The sequence below is a fragment of the Protopterus annectens genome, chromosome 2.part2, assembly GCF_019279795.1.
Source record: "Protopterus annectens isolate FY-2018-M chromosome 2.part2, PAN1.0, whole genome shotgun sequence".
Lineage (NCBI taxonomy): Eukaryota > Metazoa > Chordata > Ceratodontiformes > Protopteridae > Protopterus > Protopterus annectens.
In genome coordinates, this window is record NC_056730.1 from 112,692,422 (window position 1) to 112,706,184 (window position 13,763).

Sequence of the window (13,763 nt, forward strand, 5' to 3'; positions counted from 1 at the left end):
GTGACTAGCTATGCAGTAGGATGAATATGTCAACAGATGGATGTTTGACAACAGTATGTATGCCATTACTACATGTTGTAAGCCCTCACTAACATGTGCTGTACAGACGGTACTCTACAGTTACATTCCATGTCTGATTATTATCCAGTAGGAGATATATACAGTGACATAGCCCACACACCAGGAACACGACAGTGAGCCTTCAGAGTGCAGCTATGCCTGCAGGTGTACTTGTTGACAGTAGTAATGTTAGCACTCTACCCTTCCCTGGGACAGCACTGTCGACAGTAGTAATGCCATGTTACACTACATGCCAGTGTGACAGCATGTACCCAGGGTTGCTAACCCTGCATGTCACACATTCACATGGATAACAGTGCTGTGCAGGTCTCATATACTTGTATGTCCAGACATGACACTCAATACCCTTTGCTACTGTAATGACAGCACATAGATGCATGTACTGTACATGGCAGTACATATACATATTACAGATGTAATTTCCCAGGGTTTGACATAGCCTTGTATGTTACGCAGAGATAGCCTCTGTGTAGACGATACGCCACAGAGTATAGCTAGAGGATTTCTAGACGATTGGCACAGGCCATCTATTTTAGGCCTGTGATTCTTATACTGAGGTATTTTCACTGCCTTCCCAGCTGTTGCAGCTGTTTTACTTGGTACATACCAAATGGGGCATTGTACTCTATATTGGGTGTAATGAGGGATGAGTACAGTGGGACAATTACCCCCTTTTTTCTGGATGTAAAGCCCTCAGTGATGAGGTGTGCCACATAGAAAGATTTTCTTACTGTTGTGGCAATGGGGTTAATGAAGGTGAGACCACTGTCCACCTGTGTCCCTAAGTCTGTCAGCAGACTTTTGGTATTTACTGTACTGCCACCTATGTGGTAATACATGGGCACATGGTATTTCCAAAGGGGATAACTATACATTACTTGGCATTAAGCTTGAGCCCATGGCTCTGGCACCAAGCATCTGTTTTTGTAAAGCCATGTTGTAGAATATCCACATCATTTGGGGATGCAATAATGGCTCCCAGTTTGCAGTCATCTGTGAACTTTGTTAGCCAGAGTTCCATAGTGTTGGCCTGTACTTCAGGGAAGTAGATGCCAAACAAGAGCTGTCCCAGGACCGACCCAGAGGTACTCCAATTGTCACTTTTCTGGAGCAGGGATTGGACATGGCTACCTTTACAGTCTGGGTTCCGTCAGTAAGTCAGTTGGCAACCCATCGAGTGACGCAGGTGTATATGGCCAGCTTCATAAGTTTAACTATGTCTCTAGAGTGGGAGATGTTGTTGAAGCCCTTGGCCAAGTCCAGATAGGCTGTGTGGCCCACCTTACCCTCTTTCACAGCTCCGGTAGACTGACTCAAAGTAGTCAATTAGGTTCAGGTGACAAGATCGGCCCTTCATGAGCCCAACCTGGGTGGGGTCCAGTGTTTGCTGGTTGCTATTGTCTTTGTTTATAAGTTGCATGATAATGCATTTCATGCCCTTGCAGATCAGGCTCGTCAGAATGATGGGATGGTAGTTCCCGGGACCCAAGGTGAATTCTCCCTTATGGAGTGTGATAACTGTAGCTGTGAGCCACTCAGTGGGATAGAAGCCTGAGGTGAGGCTATGATTAAACATGGCACTTAGATGAGATGCAGGTTTATTTTGTAGTTCATGTAGTACACAGCCCGATATGTCATCTGGTCCCATGGATGCTGTATTCCTAGCAGTGGATATGGTGGTTTCCACCTGTATGGCCATGATTACTGGAATTTGGAAATTCTCTGGTACTGAGATGGGCCCTTTAGGGGTGAGAGGAGGGTGAATGTGGCACTAAATCGATCTGCCTAGATATTGGCAAACTCCTTGGAATCAGTATATTTAATGCCATTCTGTTGTAGCTCAAAGCAGTTTTGAGCATTGCTGTTTAGATCCTGGACATAACTATAGAATGCCTTGTGGTTGTCTTTGGAATCTATGGCAATTATATTTATGTAACAAGCTGCGGCGGATTTTGAGGGATATCAGCTTCTTACTGAGGCTGGTAAGGGAGCAGTTTGCATTTTGGGATTATCCTTTTTTCTGCAACAATTTCTTCCTTCTGTTGTATAGTTTGCTCGTGGCAGTGGAGCACAATATTGGCTTCCTTTCTTAGAGGGCAGTGTCTCAGTTCTATTTGGAATGGCACAATTCATGCAGGAGTGGATGTGCCCATACAGTGCCTTGGTGTAGGATTCACCAGTTGCACTTTCAACTCCCATCTCCATGGGTGTCATGAGGTTTGTCAATTCTGACTTGAGTAGCATGGCGTTGGCTTTGGAGAGGGTTTTATGGAGGTTTCCTTATTTGCCGGTGGGGGTGGGATGTGGATGAATGGTGATTACCTTATGGTCAGACCTGACCTATGCGGGGTTGACCACTGGTTTGGAGCATCTTACTCCCATGTTGGTAATGACCAGGTCTAGGATATTGGAGACCCTGGTTGGACAATGGATTAGTTGATCCAGGGGGTTGGAATGTATAACTTCCAAGAACTGTTGGTAAAGAGTGGTGGTACACGAGTTGTTTTCCCAATTAATGGCAGAGTAGTTGGAATCACCCAGTATTATGGTGTTTGGTTGTATCTTAATATTGTCCAGTATGTTTATAACGGTGTAGTGAGATCCTTGGGCCATGGAGGGGGATCTGTAGCAATATACAATTTGGATTGCAGTCTTACCTAGCGTTAGTTGCATCTGGAGATTCTGAGATGCATTGTGTTGGAATCTAGGCTGGGGGTGTGAATGACCTTGGTGAATATGGACACTCCTCCACCTGTAGTGTTGTGGTCTTGGTTTGTTGCCCAACATGTGTGATAAGGGTTGGCCAGGTATTGCAGGTGTGCTCTCTGGAGCATTGAACCAGGTCCCAGTTACTGCACAGATAGCGATGTTCCCCATTTGTAGGTGTGCCTCAAGAGAGTGCCTTTTTAGGTTTAGACTTCTAGCATTGAGTCGCATTACCGTCAGTTTTGCATGCTTGTATCTGTTACAGTGGTGGTTATGTCCTTTGAACCTTACCTAGATAAGGCACTATGGGGGTGCCAAGAGCTGTAGCCAGTAACCTGAATAACAGGGGCAACAGGTGCAGACCATCTCTGGCAGAGCATCGTGGTTTGTACATCATGTTGTCCCAGACAGACAGATACTGGATCCCCTTTGAATGACATCAGACGCTTAGCCACTTGTTGAAGTCATTGCTGTGTATATGTGTACGTGTAAGTGTTTATATGTATATATATATATATATATATATATATATATATATATATATATATGTACATATATATCTCCATATATGTATGTGGATATGTATAAGTCCATATATGTATTTGGATATGTATATGTGTATATATCTACATAGATATGTGGATATATGTGCACACATGTATGTTTACCATATGTCCAGAACATGGAGTAGTGTCCTACTTCAGTAGCAATAGTCCCAACCCCGTAGTGCAAGGGGATGTCATGGATGTATTGCGGGTATATACATAGACTGTTGCTACTGTCATAGGGGTGTCTTAACAGACATGTTGGGTGTGAGAAGTCACATCTGCTGTAGACATGTGTACCACTGCCTATGGACAGACATCCTAGGGGCAGCATAGTATAGTCCCACTGCTAGCACAGTAATGATCATGTGGACTACAGCAGGGATATGACCACTATATGTGGACAGTCTGGCGCTCTGTGGTCAGTCCAGATGTGTACACATGTCCCCTTCATGCGAGACATGTGGACCACGCCTCCCAATGTGGATGTTACTAGCCATTTCTATTTCTAACCTCAATTCCCTGACTAAGGGTATGTTGCAGACTATCCTGTAACACCAGCAACTTGCTTAGTGTATGGCAACAGTTTTCCACATATGTGCCCTTGTTCCAGCCTCTGTCCTTCACCTACATACCAAGCTTTGTACATATGTCATGCTGTCAGGGGTTGTTACTAGCCATGTACATGGGTATATCAGGACAATACTGGCGTACATATGCCCACATAGTGTATGCACGCACACACGCCAGTCTGTCCAGACACATAATACCTGGTATATATGGCTATCTGGATAAGTATATGTACATATATTTCCACCATATGTCCTGGACATGGAGTGTAGCCCTACCCCAGCCCATATAGTCCCAAAGTCGTAGTGCAAGGGGATGTCAGGTATGTATAGCAGGTATATTAGTAGACTATTGCTACTGTCATTGGGATTGTCTTCACAGACATGGTGTGTGTGGGAGGTCACATCTGCTTATAACATGTGTGCCATTGGCTACCGACAGACATCCTAAGGACATCACTGTAAAGTACCACTGCTAGCACATAATGCCCCTGTGGACTGCAGCAGAGATATTGGCCAATATATGTGGAAATTCTGGCACACTCTGTACAATCCAGAGGTATACACATAAGCCCTTAGTGCAAAACATGTGTACCATGCCTGACAATATGGATGTAGACAGCCATGTAGATGGGTATAACACATAACGATTGGTATACATTTGCCACCATAGGTTATGCATTCACACACCCCTGTCTGACCTGACACATAATGACCACTGGTACAGGGGTTCCATGGCCACATACTACCCACTAGATATTGACAAACATCTGTACAGCATCCCACTGCTCTGTCTAACATACATGACTGTTAAGGGAGGCCCGGCAGCAGTACATCTGGCAAGTATCTGCACATGACATCTCACTGGGTAAGTACACTAAGCTGCTAGGCATGTAACAATGCACTGTGCAGGTTACAGGCAGACTGGCTCAACACTGGCCTACATCTCCTATTGGGGAATGCACATGTACCTGCATATATAGCAGGCTCAACAGGCATGTCACAGCACAGGATAAGATACACCTGTGTGAAAGTGCATAACCACGACCAATGTGAACACAGCCACAGCCACATATGGTAAGCTAGCATAATATTACAGTATATGGACTATCTGTTCTACACCATCCTCATATGTGCCACTCACAGACTGACCCTACATATACTGGGCTACTACACAGTTTGTTCTGATGGCTGTCTGTGGTATGGGACATGTGTGTGTATAGCCCTGCAAACATGTGTGCCAATACGGTACCATACAGTGGGCCAGCATGTAACATCAGATAGGAGGGGAACTAGAACAATGACATCTACCACAGTCTGTACACAGGCTAAAGTGCATATTAACAATACATACACTGTCGGCATTCATCATAAGTAAACAGACCTCAGTACTGTACAAACATCCACAGAATGTCCATGTTATGTCATGAAATATAACCCCTACTGTACATAACATGTGTAGCAGTCTGATATATCACTGGCTTGTTATCAGATATGATGACACTAATTATGGTGTACAGCACATATGCACCACTTCATGCACGACATATGTACAAAGGTTGACAAGTGTGGCTGGAAGCACATACACAGGGCCAATATTGACATGTTGCTGTGATAACCTCATACATTTACTGTTGTAATGGGGTTTGTTGCAACATATGTTCTATGAGGGATATGAAGTCAGTAACTATCATGGCGTTCACCATCTACAGACTGCAATCCTCACAATACCTTCTGCAGTCCACAGATAGATACTTTGTGAGTAACACATGAAACCAAAGGCACAACACTGCCCAGTCTGCAGATGACCCTGCAGATGGGCATTCCTCATAAACATGGAACTGACATGGCAGCTATTGAGACATGTACTACAGCCATATCCACACACACACTGTTAAACCAACATTACTCCAAATGCAGTATAGCACCACTTACAGTATGTAGTCAGGTCAGACACATCCCCCTCCTGTTTGTTGCCCTGTTTCCACAGTGTATGTTGTTAGAGGTAAAGCCCCAATCCATCTGAGATGCTGTTTGCCAAACAACAGATCTAGTTCCTGCTCACAGTGAATGAAAAGGGCCAACACCACCATGATGTTCCTAGATATTGGAGTGTGTTTCTATGCAATTGGCTATGGGAATGTTACCACAGCTGTTCCACATGCAATCAGCTAGGGAATGGCTGCAATTTGTGCAGAGGCCATCAGCTGATCATGAACATCACTTAAAATACACATGCTGCTGCCTAAGCAAAGCAGGTGCAGGTCTCCACATCCACCAGAGAGGGAGTGAGAGAGGCAGACAGCGGCAAAGACATGTCAGGGAGGGGTGGGAGAGTAAAACTGAAGCATGTTTGTGTCACACACCTACCAACACAAGGTATCAGACCCCTGACAACTATGTAGTGCTATCACAGTTCAGTGCAGTTATTGGATGCGCCACATGGGTTACCTGTTGTGGAGCACTCAGAACATATATGTGATGGTGAGTGACATCTGCAACAGGGATACAGTAGCTATACGGTAAGTGACATACACGTGCCTGTCCGCATGAACAGGTGCCAGCATCAACACAGCCACACTCTCACAGGGATGCACACACATTGACACACTTGACAGGGCCAGGAATACAACTCATCAGTAGTGGGATTGCCACAACACATCACTGTGCAGGTATCACATGCACCAAATGGGTCATACGGAGGTTGTATGGGGAAAGGGTATGAGGAGGTGTCTGACATCAAACAGCATGCTTCAGTATGCCCATGGGGGTTGTAGTGAGTCTGGATGTGAACATACACACCATACAACACACACACAAACACACAGGGCGCCAGTACTGACATGCATGGGCGCATGTCTGCACTGGTGTATGGTGGTCGACTGTGCCAGCAGGAAGGCGATGGGTATACCTTGGCATCAGGCCACATGACAATGGTCTGCATTGTGGCTCAGGGCTGTAGTTTCTGCATTTGCCCACACAGGTGGGTATTGTATCCCCCATCCAGTCACCTGGGTGACTGTTATGTGTGGCCAATGCTGTGCATCGCTTGCCATGTATGTGTTCCTTAGTCCATGACATGGATGGATGTGCACAACTCCCACATGCATGTACAGTGACATGTGGAACTGTAGCTGGGGTGTCTGGCCCATGTTGTGAACAGAGATTATCATCAGATGTGCCAGTCTTGCCCACCTGTGGCGGGAACTGATAGTTGGCAGTAGGTTTACCCTGCACCTACATTGATAGCATGTTAACAGCATTCCGTGGTGTCAGTGGCATCTGTCCATACAGGGCATATTGTCAGGCATGGTATGTCCATTGTGGGTCACATGTGATGGCACCTCAGGTGGTGCAAGTGTCCATTGGGGAACATGGGGAGGTGCACTGTCTGCATGTACATGCATATTGGACAGATGGACAGGGTGACATGCCCTCTGTAGCCCACTGCTATCACTCCATAATTACTATCAGTGACCAATATGCAGCGTACTACCCACATATTGTCTGTTGCCTAGGCATGTGTGTGTGTACGAGACATGGGTTGAGAGTGTGCTGTGGGTAATACTGGAGTTGCTAACTGTGATTGCCTGGCCCTGATGTCACATGTATGGGTATGGCTTTGCACCCCAGCCTCTCAGCTATTTCACATCTGTTATCCTTGTATGGTAGACATTGTGATATATAGTAAGGCCACCATATAAGAAGTATGCAAAACCCACTCTACATTGGCCACAGGTGTCACACAGACTTTTTTATTACACTACAGCACTACACAGTCATAGCACGCACCATGGACATTACTGTAGTACTCCTTCCCCAAAGGTGTATTTCACAATGAATGACATCAGCAGGATTGTCAAAGTAGGGCATTTGAAATGTACTGCGAGTGACTAGTCTAAAATGCATTGCTCCCTACACAGACAGTGACACACACACAAAACATCCACAGCTGACATGTGTGGGTATAGAACCCCTAACAGAGGTCTATATCACACTACAGCATGGAACTGTTATAAGAGGTCTATATCACACTACAGCATGAAGCTGTTATAAGATGCACCACGGGGATTATGAGAGAACGCCTTCCCTAAAGGTGTATTTCACAATGAATGGCATCAGTAGGACTGCTGAAGTAGGTCATTTGAAATGTACCGAGTGTGAGCAGCCTATAATGCATTGCTCCATACACAGACATTGAAACACACACAAAACATCCAGAACTGCCACGGGTGGGGATGGAACCCTACCACAGTTCTAAATCAAACTACAGCAGTACACAGTTACAGGATGCACTACAGAGATTACTGGGCTGCAATGTTCCCAGAGGTGTATTTCTAGGTGGGTGACATCAGCAACCTTGCCAAAGTTGAGTATTTGAATTGTAAGGACTGTGAGTACCCTAAAAAGCATTGCTCTCTACACAGACAGGCACACACATTTGCCACGTCTGGGGTTAGAACGCCTGCCTAACTACTTTATCACACTACAGCAGTATGCAGTTACAGGATGCGCTACAGAGATTACTGGGCTAAAACCTACCCAGAGGTGTATTTCTAGGTGGGTGACATCAGCAGCCTTGCCAAAGTAGAGTATATGAATTGTAAGGAGTGTGAGTAGCCTAAAAAGCATTGCTCTCTACACAGTTAGACATGCACACAAACACACACTTACCAAGTCTAGGGTGAGAACTCCTTCCTAACTAATTTATCACACTACAGCAGTACACAGTTATGGGATGTGCCATGGAGATTACTGGGCTGCAATTTTCCCAAAGGTGTATTTCACATTGGATGACCTCAGCAGGCTTGGGCTATGGGGAGGGTGTTGTGTGCATGAGCCATAGCCCATTCATCTAGGGGTTGACATGCCACATGCAGGCACACACGGGGTCATATGTCACAGGTACATGTATACAGCTAGTAGATGACTACTTCCTTGTACAGTCAAGTTGCACAGCTGGCACATGCACCACATAGTCTGTAATGCTGACAGACACTGGTAGCTAGTATCTGCAGTGAGTGACATCTGCACCTCATGTGCTTTTGGCTGTGTGCTGGGTGGGACAGGCCTGGATGGCTCCTTGTCACGGTCACCCTTTTCCACACATCTATGTCCATCTACCTTTGGCTTATTATAGTGTGTTGTCCTTACATATATGTCTCTATTCCTATCCACTGTGTGTGCAAGGCATGAGTGGTGCATACTGACAAGTGTCTGCACTAACAACTGCAACTGCCAGATATGTCTGGTCCACTGGTGTTTGCAGACATGGCCTTCATGTGTTTAAGTGTGTGAGCATGCCCAGTATGGCCAACTGTATTGCATGTGTGAATCAAGTCCAGGCAGTTTGTACTCTGGTGCTGACCTTTGTGTTGTCCACCGACAGGTAGCAGGGTATCCATCGATCATTTGGCATTGACTGTTGCTACATTTCTGCTTAGCGGGGGGGGGAACACCTGACTGTTTCTACATTTCTACACAGATTTGGGGGGCACACCAGACTGTTACTATATTTCTATGTAGGATGGGGTGCACACCTGACTATTTCTACATTTCTACACAGGATTGGGGGGGCACACCTAACTGTTACTATATTTCTATGTAGGATGGGGGAGAGCACACCTGACAATTTCTACATTTCTACACAGGATTGGGGGGGGGGCACACCTGACTGTTACTATATGTCTACGTAGGATGGGGGGGCACACCTGATGTACACATTTGCTTGGACTGTACTGGTATGTCAGGTACTCCATTTCAGTCTGTAGCCTTACCTATTGTGCTGGCTAGAGGCATACCAGTGTACTACAGTTCTTAGCTTTTAATTACCTACATATTAGTTTCTGACCTAGCCTTCACAACTGACATCCCACTGCCTGGCCTGCTGTAGTCTGTCTGTGTAGGCCTGGGGGGAGGTTACCCACAGGCCTCATTCAGAAGCCATAGTACAGCATTTGTTTGTGTTTGTCTACACCTGTCCTGCTGGGTGTGACTGTTGTTGGGTATGTGACCCCTCCAACTGGCATGTGTGAGTCACTTAACTTGTGGGTATCCCAGTATTGAGGGTGGTGCTGTAGGGCTGCCTATGTGGGATGCACATAGTACACTCCCTACACATGGTTAGGCATAGGTAGTGTAATGTTTGGCATCCCTTTTACTGAATGTGAGAGTCAGAGAGAGGTGTTATTCCCTGGGTCCCTCCTGTGTCAGTGTATGTGCTATGCGTTGCCTCTTTGCCAAGGGCAGGGCATACTGGGTATGCCTCTTTCTGCCTACTGGAGCAGGCTTAGGTTGTTCCTCTTCTGAGTCACTCTGTGCCTGTGCAGGCCTTGGCAATGGTGGGGGGCTGTTTGGCTCTGCCCTGTGCTGTTCCTGCTGCAGCTGTTTCCCCAGGATCATATTGTGTAGCATGGCACATACAAGGACAATTTGGGTGCATGTAGCTGGTGAGTACTGCAAGGCTCCACTGGATGTGTCCAGGCATCGGAACTATGACTTGAGCATCCCAAACACATGCTCTATTATGATTCTTGTTTGTGAGTGTGCCTCATTATGGAGTTCTTGTTCAGGTGTGTGTGCATTTTTGATGGGTGTCATCAGCCACGGCTCCAGTGCATATCCAGCACCCCCCACTAGGTGATTGTGAGTCCTCCTAGGTGGTTCTTCCTTTGATGGGCACATTTAAGGATAATTTTGCATAGGAACATATACATAACATGACTCTTTTTTTCCCTGGAAGGAAGACTAAAAAATAAAACAAGGGTCTGAAACTCCACCATGGAACACACAATTTATTCCAGCATGAAACACACAGTTTATTTAACATTTGCATCCCACTTGTAAAGACTTCTGCAAAATAACCACAAACACAGAAAGCACCAGCATTTATAGACCCAAGAACCAAAGAAAACATGTGGTACTTCTTCAGAATAAACCAAATAAAACAGCCATGCCTCTGTTGTACTGAACATAATATGACACAACCAATCACATGACCGTAAAAGTAATAAAACATTAACTAAACAATAAAAACAATTATTTAACATGTTATATACCAATATAAATTAAATTCTATTTTATAATTTACCTGCCCTCAATTTGAGGATGATTACAACAGAAACATGGTCATTAATACCAGGGTGGACCATGTCATTCAAATAAACTTGCCATATTAACTCTTTGCACTCAATTTTTGTTTCTCATCACCTCCCATGAAATCACGTTCTGTTTTTTTTTTCTAATACAAAAAAATAAAAACTTATTAAAATTCTCACATTTGATGAGATACCCATGTGACAAAGGGAAGTACTGCCAGCCCAGCTATCTGGAATTTTGTAAATAATGATATGTCATTTGAGAGTATTAATATGATTTATATAGAAGTGTGACAGAAGGAGATACTGCCAGCCCAGCTATCTGGAATTTTATAAGTGGTTATGTGTCATTTGTGAATGCCAACATGCTTCATATAAGATGCTTGTGCTATAGCTGTGTTAGAACTGTATGTTATGTACTTGAGGTAAAATGTAACCACAGCATACCCTGCTGGCTTAGAATGAAAATGAATGTAAATTATTGTAATTGTATAAATGTATATGTTTTAACATTGGAAACTAGAACATAGAGGGTTAACTTGCAAAACTTCAAGAAATAGTTAAAATTAAATTGTTTTATGATTGTGCTATAAAAGTTATCTTTCAGTTTTAGTCAACAGCAGACAGGATGTCTACACAAGGGGACTCTCTGTTTAAGTGTTTTATTGTTTTAAGTCTTCTAGCAGTTGCAAACATCTGAAGGCTATGCAGTTTCATAAAGTCAGGTAACAAAAAGTGATGTCACCCAAGCTAACCCAGCAGTAATATTTGATATTAATTTAAGAACTCTCTGAGAGAGAGAGAGAGGGCATTTTGTATCTGTCTTTTGACATGAAAACAACATCAGCTAGAAGATCCATTCACCACACTTGCCTTGCTGTAAGTAAGTTTTTAGGGCATAGCAACTCTATTAGATTCAGATAGGAATACAGTAAAGTATAGCTTAGATGTTTTCTTTATTTATTTAAGACTGTCCTGCAATGTTGTTTTAAATATTTCCTGATATTTTTAATGCTAATGTAACATTACTTACTGAACATTTTCTTGTTCTTTTATAATTTATTATTAAATATGTTTAAACCTTTTAATTGTGGCTGGCCTGTTTAGAGATATTTAAGCTCTTAGAGTACTTGCATATCTATTTGGTGACACTGTACAGGCCACTCCTAAATAGCAATGGATTAATAGTAACATTGCACAGTAAGATTGGACACCCTTTGTTAAGGGCTTTAAAGTAGCTAATAAAGAGTGGCTGGTGGCAGTTGGAACTACCTTATAGTTTGGGCAAAAGGGGCATATATAGTAAACCTGTGCCAGCCTTTCCCAGGAGTGTGTGTGTGTGTGTGTGTGTGTGTGTGTGTGTGTGTGTGTGTGTGTGTGTGTGTGTGTGTGTGTGTGTGGGTGTGTGTGGGTGTGTGTGTCTGTGTGTGTGTGTGTGTGTGTGTGTGTGTGTGTGTGTGTGTGTGTGTGTGTGTGTGTATGTACGCGCACGTGTGTGTGTGTTTGTATATAAATCAAATCTCAAAGTGTGTGTGTATCAGCTACTTGGACAGAGACATGAAGCACTGGTTGGACAGAGAGAGTACTTGAGATCTTGGTTTGGCCACTCAGCTGAGATCTCAACCCTATAGCTGTGCCAGAGGGGAGTCTTATTGGGGATCTGGAGAAACAGGGAGAAAACCAGCCCCAGACTGACTGTGATCTCTGTGTGCTCTTAAGGACCCTTATAAGCCTAGCCAATATAACCAGATTTTAACCAATATATTGCCCCATAGGGGCAAGAGGATGGCATGGATTTCTGCCTGTGCATTAAGTATCTTTGTCTTGTTCTTTTTTATAACATAGGAATGTTTGCAAATCCACTGTTGCAAACTTCACTCTGTTTTACCCACATAAAATGTTTCTCATGAAGGATATTTTGTGACATATATTACACCTGCCATGCAGCAATCATATTTTCCTTGTGCATCAATAATGTTATGTTAATCACTAATTGTAATATTAGGACTTTCACAGATGTATTTACATAATTTGCATCTACCTCATTTGTACATACCCAAGATTTTCTTTGCATTATGTCTTAACTTATTCTGTTGCTCGAATGCCTGCTTAAAATTCATATATTTTTAAAAAACAAAACCAGATTGAGATGCCAGCTCATTACTAGCATTAGTATCTGAAGACAAACAAATCCAGTTATGCTTAATAATGTTCTTAATATTATTAAAAATCTGTCTAATACATTAAGCCCATCACCTGCTCCATCCTATCTACCTTAACTCTAACACTTGGTGTATAATGTTAAATAACTGCTTTTATTGTTTAGTAAATATTTTGTTTTCATGGTCACATGATTGATGTGTCATATGATGTTCATTTCAGAAGAAGCATGGCTGTTTTATTTGGTTTATTCTGAAGAAGTCCTCATAGCTGGGATGAAAGTGATAAATAAATTGTGTGTTTCATGCTGGAATAAATTGAATAAATTGCTTGTTCTATGGTGGAGTTTCAGACCTCTGTTTTATTTTTTGGTTATCAGTTTTAATGGAGTGTGGAGTTTTGTTTTAGTAAGGCAGACCAGATATTCCAATCATGATAGTCAGTGGCACAACAGGTAACATACTCTCCTTTGGTGCAAAAGGGTGTGAGTTCTCTTCCCAGATCAGGTAGATGGATTGCTGACACTGCAGTGCAGTATAATTGGTATGCTGTACTCCTGAGTGTGTAATCCTTTGGTTAAACAGAAGCCCCATTTGCTTGAGTTG